Source organism: Babylonia areolata, chromosome 6 (genome assembly GCF_041734735.1).
Source record: "Babylonia areolata isolate BAREFJ2019XMU chromosome 6, ASM4173473v1, whole genome shotgun sequence".
NCBI classification, from domain to species: Eukaryota; Metazoa; Mollusca; class Gastropoda; order Neogastropoda; family Buccinidae; genus Babylonia; species Babylonia areolata.
The window spans coordinates 44,651,461-44,660,339 of record NC_134881.1 but is presented as its reverse complement, the minus strand read 5'-3'; the positions used below and the strand labels follow the sequence as shown (position 1 = coordinate 44,660,339).

The 8,879-nt window shown below is 43.9% G+C and overlaps 1 protein-coding gene across 1 annotated transcript in view; it reads left to right on the top strand.

Moving 5' to 3' along the window:
- Window positions 1-393: 393 nt before the first annotated feature.
- Window positions 394-8,879, top strand: part of LOC143283070 (1-aminocyclopropane-1-carboxylate synthase-like protein 1) — a 55,227-nt gene continuing 46,741 nt past the window's right edge. Inside the window, exon 1 of the mRNA XM_076589100.1 lies at window positions 394-616. The gene's annotated coding sequence lies outside the window, so the exon portion shown is untranslated. The remainder of the gene's footprint in view (window positions 617-8,879) is intronic.

Sequence of the window (8,879 nt, the reverse complement as noted above, 5' to 3'; positions counted from 1 at the left end):
TAGTGCTGATTGCAGACATTTTGTTCGAAGGATTAACTCTCTCATGTTTGAGCGTTATCGTTAAAAAGATAGGAGAGGATGGGGTATTGAATAGACAAAATACTGCCAAATGCTTTGTATTATTTTAGATGTGAACTTTGTTATAAATTGAGGCAGTTGCATCCGAAACAAGAAGGGAAAAATCAACCCCTCTAAAGCGTTTTTTTTGTTTTTGCCCCCTTTCTCAGCCCCCCACAGAGACAGTGAAGGGACAGGGGAGGTGGAGTCGAGTAAGAATCCGAACGCCCCGAGAAGGAGAGAACAGTCCAGAAGAAGAAAGAACCAATGGGAGCGTAGCATGATGTCACGTGACGGCGGGAGAAATGGCGACGACAACACTTGAGACAAGCTTTGCGGGGCCGAGTCGAGTCACCGTGTGGCCGGGAATAGCGGAACCTTCGAAGACACCCAAGAAACAATTAAAACGATTTGACCTTCGATAAAGGTAGAAAGCCGGCGGGCCGTGAAACAACACTCCACCGTGGTGCGTGTGGTGGAGAGCGCTGGACAGAGAGACGGGACAGCTGATAACACTGCTGTTGTTGTTGACCCAACCCAACCCACCCCACCCCAACAGGTGAGTGCTTGTATAGTCACTCCTCCTTTCTGGGGGGACAGATCCAGGGAGAATTCGCTCTGCAATGTCTACTACTACTATTTCTTCTTCTTCTTCTTCTTCGTTCACTCGTATGCACACGAGTGGGCTTTTACGTGTATGACCGTTCTTTACCCCGCCATGTAGGCAGCCAAACACCGTTTTCGGGGGTGTGCATGCTGGGTATGTTCTTGTTTCCATAACCCACCGAACGCTGACATGGATTACAGGATCTTTAACGTGCGTATTTGATCTTCTGCTTGCATATACACACGAAGGGGGGTTCAGGCACTAGCAGGTCTGCACATATGTTGACCTGGGAGATCGTAAAAATCTCCACCCTTTACCCACCAGGCGCCGTCACCGTGATTCGAACCCGGGACCCTCAGATTGACAGTCCAGCGCTTTAACCACTCGGCTATTGCGCCCGTCTGCAATGTCTACAATATTTACCATCACTTTTGAGTTGGGAGTTGAGTTCAGTTCAGTTACGCAAGGAGGCGTGACTGCTTTCGGACAAGTCCATAATTATACGCTTCACCACACCTGCCCAGCAGTCTAACCCAACGCGCTTGGTCAGGCCTTGATGAGAGAAAAAAAAAAAGCAGCATAAACAAATAAATGGATACATCATTAAATTAGTGAATGAATGATCAAATAAATGAATAAAAGTAAGCAGATAGATGATGAAGTGGGGGAAAAAATGCGGAAAATTAAGAAATAAAGGAAATGAAATACAATAATGATAATAAGTAAACAAATAAGCAAATAAATGCAAATAAACATACAGACGCGCGCGCGCGCGCACACACACACACACACACACACACACACACACACACACACACAGTGTACATGCACGAAAATGATATGTGACATCACTTTTGATGCCGCAATAAATTGACACAAGCTAAACCAGCTGCACACACAGTTAACAAGTTTCTTCCGTTCATGCTTACCTACCTTTTGCTTTTAGTGTAATTACATAATTTGCTCACTTTTTGTCACTTTTTTTGTTTTTTTCTTTTTAGATGGTGCGTATTTTCTTGTTAGCTCAAGACGGTTCATATTCGCATTATGATTATTTTAAATTCACCTCCACACAACCATCTCTTCTTTTTTTTTTCTTCTTTTTTTTTGTGCTGGTTTGGGTCTTTAATAACCTTTCCAGATTACATGAGCGAGCACACTGAAGTGGACGTTACACTGGAGTCGACTGATCACATTTCACATTGCCTGTGCTATCACTGAGCATGAAAGAGTACATATAATATAGAAATATAAACATTCAGATACGCGTCCTTAAGGGAGAAAGGGGGTGGGGTGTACGGGGTGCAGGGTGGAGAGTGGGGGTGGGGGAGGGGGGGGGCGTAGTAGAGGAAGAGACTTGCCAGACAGAAGGAGAGAAGTCCAAGTCTAAGCATACAAACAAATAGATATCATAAACAGAGAGGTGGATAGATACTCGAACTCGGAACATTTTTCATGACTGGGCCACTTGGCTCGTGCCGTGTCAAGGGGGTGTGGTTGAGGGTCTGGGAGTGGGGGGTAGGGAGTACACCATCTCTTCTCTCACACCATAATGTTTCTTTCAGTTTCGACTGTAATGTAATTCAGACATTTCTTTTTTTTTTCTTCTGAATATCACATCAATGTCCGTATTGGTTTCTACCTTCAAAGTTTTTGTTTTTTTTTTTCCATTTCTTAATTTCACCAAGAGGTTTTTCCCCGTGGAATGCTGGGGGTCTTTCAGTTTAACTCACTCAGTACGGCCAGTCCTTTCTTCTCCTCTACACAGACCCCTCGGATGTCCAGTGGGTGTCTGAATGACCCAACCTTTAGCTTCCGTCGTCAGAATTGTGGTATTCTTTGTCAACATTCACCTCTTCAGTATAAGAGCCTTCCGCTTGCAATATTTTGATGGTGGTAATTGGGGTGAAACGCTGTTAACGTCGTCTCTTTCGCCGTTCGTATGGAGAGAGTTAAAGAGCATCCCCGCCTTCTGGGAAATCTGTGCTCGAAATTTCCTCTTTTCTATTACTCTCTTTATTTCTGCCCTTTTCTCTTCCTTCTCTGTTGTCGCATTTTTTTTCTGTTTTATATTTACACGTACACGCACTATTTCTGTATTCGTATATTGTTTGTGTGTGTGTGTTACAATAATGTATAAGTCTAAGCATATCTTGTTTACTTTTATTTAACCCCTTTCAAATGGGACGATGGCCTTGTATTGAATCAATCATTTTGTTTGTTTGTCCTTTTTCTGCCCAGTCCTAGTCCTTCACAGTCCAATTCCCCATTCTGTTATCGAGCAAGCTTTGATACTTGGGTGTGTTTTTTTTTTCTTTCCGCAGTCTATGATGTTCTGTCTGTGTCTGTTTTGCTCTTGCGACTAGGTAGTGAAATTGTGAACACTGAGATGGGCACAAGCTGTCCATTCTGCAGGGTTGTTTCCCAATATGGCATTTCTATGTACTTTTGTTTGGCTTTGCTTTTTTTTTTTTTTTCGTTTTTCCGATGTGTTTTGTTGTTGTTGTTGTTGTTGGGTTTTGTTTTTTTTTGTTGTTGTTGTTGTTTTTTGTACTCTGGGGTTGATAAATTAAAAGGACGGGTTGACATCTTCAGCATGGCCTAGTCTTATTTGCCCGAAGGAGCTAAACAGTTAAGATAATGTGTCATGAACTTTGTGTGTTCTTTTTGTGCCTTTTTGTTTGTTTGTTTTTGGATTGTTGATTTTCTTTCTTTTTTTTTCTTCTTTTTTTAATGTGACATTTTTATGTTGACGTTGTGAACGTTTGAATGGTTTGACAGTCCTGATATGGCCCTGTGCGGTCGGCTGGACTAGAAACAACAATGACCATTAAACACCCAAGATGTTGTCGTTTGATGACCAAGCGGCCGTAGTTGCTGAGTGAGCACTGATTTTTTTTGATTTTTTTTTTAATAAAGTAGTTTGTAACTGATTTGAGTGAGGCCCCTCATCAATGGAGGGAGACGCCAGTCTGTTTTAACTTGTGGCGGGCTGTTAGGACTTGCCCCCTTCCTTCCATCCTCGACATGAACCCTACGATGATGGGGCGGGGTTCCCACGCCGGCTTTTAGTAGTAGTAGTAGTAGTAGTAGTGGTAGTAGTAGTAGTGGTAGTAGTGTAGGGACCGACAGGTTGTTTGCCGAGAACGGTGCGCAATTTCAGTGTCGCTAGCCGACACTGGAACTTCCAGCTTCTCCGTGAAGATGTTGGGGCGGCACTTCCGCACGCGGTCCTCCACGGTCTTCTGCCCCAGTCTTGGCGTGGTTTCACCCGGTGCTATACCAGTTTTGAGCCCCCTCAATAATTCACTAATGATTCAATAATTAAACAATAACGCGATGACAAATTATCAGTCAAATACACAGCAAAATTACTTATCTTTGTTCTGGAGCTTGTAGACTGTCTTTTATATTCTTCTTTCACTCCAGTCATTTCGTCTTTTAATTGCTGAATGTCCTCTTTGCTCGAAAGTTTCGTCATGGCAGCTTTTGATTCGTTGATAGCTTCCTGCCAGGCCATTTCTTCTGTTGTAGTATATTCAGTGTGTCTATTCTGTTTCTTCCTGTTCTTATTCTTCCTGTCCTGATTTGCTCTGCTGCTGACTTTAGTATCACAAGAGGCAAAATAGGTATTTTAAGGTGTGCACCATTAGTAACGTCAAACCTGTTTTAATTACTCAAATTAAAAAGGCTGGGTTTGGCAAGAAGCATCCTGGTTCACCACAATTGACCAATAAATGTCATACTGTAAATGCCGGGCAGTATACGTCACAACACAAACAGGTCAAACTCAGAGGTTAAGCAAACTACAGTAGGTCCACAGTCCATGGTCCGTTGACCAAAGAATCACATCCTGGTTTACCACAATTGACCAATAAGTGTCATACTGCCGGCATTTACAGTCTAAGTCCCAACACAAACAGGTCAAACTCAGAGGTTAAGCAAACTACAGCAGGGTCCTCGGTCCATGGTCGGTTGACCAAAGAATCACAAAGGCAGGTTCTGGTACACTGTTCGGAGATCCCACGAAGACGGAAAGTTTACTTAGCTGACAAGTTACAGTCACGACGTTTTGGTGACAACGGCTTCTCCAAGAGAAGGGCCAACACGCCGTGGTTTACGCTAGATATTATTCAATATTTTCCCCAACCCCACTATATAGGCACCTACCAACAAGCCTCTGGGCTCTTACACCAGGTCGCTCTCACACCGAGTCTCTCTTACGACCAACACCCTCAGCTCTTCAGCCCTTCAGCTCCTCCTAGGCTGCGCTAGCAACCTGCAATATGTTTACAGGTATGTGTGACCTCTACCATCTTCTTGTTAGGACATAGATTATTTTAGCATGATGATAACTTAGCATGAAGCCAAGAATAATGTGGCTGCAATAAACGTGTTGCTAGAAATTCAAATACTGTCTGTGTTTAGCTAGTTAATACCTTGTTTCATCTTGGTGTGACTGAAAGTTTGAGGAGGATATTCGAACCTCTTTGCTATTGCTTAAAATGTTAGCTAGTGATGAAATTCTTCTCGTCTCACTCTGTCTCTGGACTTGTCCTGGTGCTCGGTGTCGTACTAGTCAATGAATTCAGCTCGGGACCCGCCATGTAGAAGTTAATGGAAGAACAAAGCTCCCTTCTTTAGAACAACCAATCGCTCACGCTGTCATAGGGTATAATCCGCGAAACCATTTCGTGTGATGGTGGAGTGATAGCCTAGAGGTAACGCGTCCGCCTAGGAAGCGAGAGAGAATCTGAGCGCGCTGGTTCGAATCACGGCTCAGCCGCCGATATTTTCTCCCCCTCCACTAGACCTTGAGTGGTGGTCTGGACGCTAGTCATTCGGATGAGACGATAAACCGAGGTCCCGTGTGCAGCATGCACTTAGCGCACGTAAAAGAACCCACGGCAACAAAAGGGTTGTTCCTGGCAAAATTCTGTAGAAAAATCCACATCGATAGGAAAAACAAATAAAACTGCATGCAGGAAAAAAAAAAGAAAAAAAAAAGGGTGGCGCTATAGTGTAGCGATGCGCTCTCCCTGGGGAGAACAGCCCGAATTTCACACAGAGAAATCTGTTGTGATGAAAAGAAATACAAATACAAATACACGCGAACTTCCCGTCGTGTGATAGTCAGTGGAGGTAAACACACGTATTCCTTCCGTGTGATAGTATTGTATTGTATTGTATTTCTTTTTATCACAACAGATTTATCTGTGTGAAATTCGGGCTGCTCTCCCCAGGGAGAGCGCGTCGCTATACTACAGCGCCACCCTTTTTTTTCTTTTTTTTTCCCCCTGCGTGCAGTTTTATTTGTTTTTCCTATCGAAGTAGATTTTTGGACAGAATTTTGCCAGGAACAACCCTCTTGTTGCCGTGGGTTTTTTTTACGTGCGCTAAGTGCATGCTGCACACGGGACCTCGGTTTATCGTCTCATCCGAATGACTAGCGTCCAGACCACCATTCAAGGTCTAGTGGAGGGGGAGAAAATATCGGCGGCTGAGCCGTGATTCGAACCAGCGCGTTCAGATTCTCTCTCGCTTCCTAGGCGGACGCGTTACCTCTAGGCCATCACTCCACTTAGCTGGTGAAGATGACTCCCCAATTCCATTTAGTGTAACACCACGTAGGGTAGAAATACACACGTAATTCCTTTAGTGTGATATTAGTTTGCACCGGGCTGACACACAGGTCACTGGTCGATGACGACGAAGGTGGTTTCCTTTTCGCACCTCCTTCATTCCCGAAATTCTTGAGATTGTAGAGTGCTCGTTATTTGTGCTTCGATTCAACATTCACCTCTTCAGTGTAAGAGCCTTCCGCTTGTAATATTTTGATGGTTGTAATTGGGGTGAAACGCTGTTAACGTCGTCTCTTTCGCCGTTCGTATGGAGAGAGTTAACGTACATGCTTACCGCTACAATCATGTTTATGGAGTGATGGCCTAGAGGTAACGCGTCCGCCTAGGAAGCGAGAAGAATCTGAGCGCGCTGGTTCGAACCACGGTTCAGCCGCCGATATTTTCTTCCCTTCCACTAGACTTTGAGTGGTGGTCTGGACGCTAGTCATTCGGATGCATCGATGAGACGATAATCGAGGTCCCGTGTGCAGCATGCACTTAGCGCACGTAAAAGAACCCACGTCAGCAAAAGAGTTGAGTTGTTCCTGGCAAAATTCTGTAGAAAAATCCACTTCGATAGCAAAAACAAGTAAAACTGCACGCAGGAAAAAAAGAAAAAAAACAAAAAAACGGGTGGCACTGTAGTGTAGCGATGCGCTCGCTCTAGGGAGAAATCACACAGAGAAATCTGTTGTGATAAAAAGAGAAATACAAATACAAAATAATGCAGCATTGTTATGTCCACTGTCCAAAGATACAGTCAAGGATGAAGCCCATTTTGTTTTGAAATGCCCTGTCCTGCGTGATTTCCGAGTTAAGCAGCTGCCAAGGCTACAGGGTCTAAAGGCGAATTTTGTTTCACGATACAATGTAGTTCAGGTCAGTTCGGTTCCTCAAGGAGGCGTCACTGTGTTCGGAAAAGTCCATATACGCTACCCCACATCTGCTGAGCAGATGCCTGACCAGCAGCGTAACCCAACGCGCTTAGTCAGGCCTTGATGGAGAGAGAAATGAAATAAAAATGAGATACAAAAGTACATAAATTGATAAGTAATTGAATTAATGAATTTGGAAATTAAAATAGTCCATAAAAACAAAATTAGAAATAAAATGAAATTTAAAAAAAAGCAAAGAGATAAATGAGATAAATAAATTAATATGAAAAAAAGTGTAAACACACACACACACACACACACACACACACACACACACACACACACACACACACACATGCACAACAGATATGCAACAAATTTGCAATCTCACACATGACAGCACAAACAAATATTCATACGCCCAACGCCTTGCATAAAACAACGCGAGCTCCGACACTTACACTAATACGGACACACAGACACACACACACACATACACACACACACACACACCACATAACACCGCATAACACACACACACAGCGCGTAACACACACACACCCCGCATAACACACCAAAACACACCGCGCGCAACACATATACGTATGCACGCACACGCACACACACACACACACACCCCGCATAACACACCGCATAACACACACACACACACACACACACACACACACACACACACACACACACACACACACACACACACACACACACACACACCGCAACACATATACGTACACACACACACACACACACACACACACACACACACACACACACACACACACATATATATATATATATTGGGGGGGGGAGACGGGCAGCAGAAGAGCGATAATTATTAATGTTAACATACACATGGGTGCAGCAAAATATTGTCCGTAAGAATGACAAACATAAGATCAAAGCATCAGACTAAATACTTGTTTTATACTGTAGTGTAAAACCCAGTGCCTGTTTAAAATGACGGATGAAGCCACACAAACAACATTGCTGTTTCTTTCCAACACTCGTTCCTCTCCTCACATAGGGTTAGGTATACTCTTATATCACACAACATGGACACACATATGCACAATCGTATGCATCCACTCGGACACACACACACACGCGCGCGCGCGCACACACACACATACACACACACATATACACACACACACACTGCATAACACACCGCATAACACACACACACCGCGTAACACACCGCATAACACACACACACACACACACACACACACACACACACACACACACACACACACACACCGCGCAACACATATACGCGCGCGCGCGCGCACACACGCACACACACACACACACACACACACGCACGCACACACACGCACACACACACACACACACACACAGAGACGCAACGCACACACACTCAACGCATGCACACACACACACACACACACACACACACACACACACACACACACACTTCACATAGACAAATATGTTTTCAGCAGCATAAATGTAAAATCTCCACGTTAGTAGATCAGTAAAATATAAGTTGAAAAGTATTGTCAAATTTCAGTTATCACATTTTTTTCTGTTGACAGTTTGTATATCTTTTCTTGAAGTCAGTCCATTGAAGATAGTTCCAAGATTGCACATCCAGAAGTTTTCACGAGGGACAAGTCTCTCATCACTGTCAACACACTCTCAGCTGGGATGATTTTCAGAAAAGAGAGTTCTGGA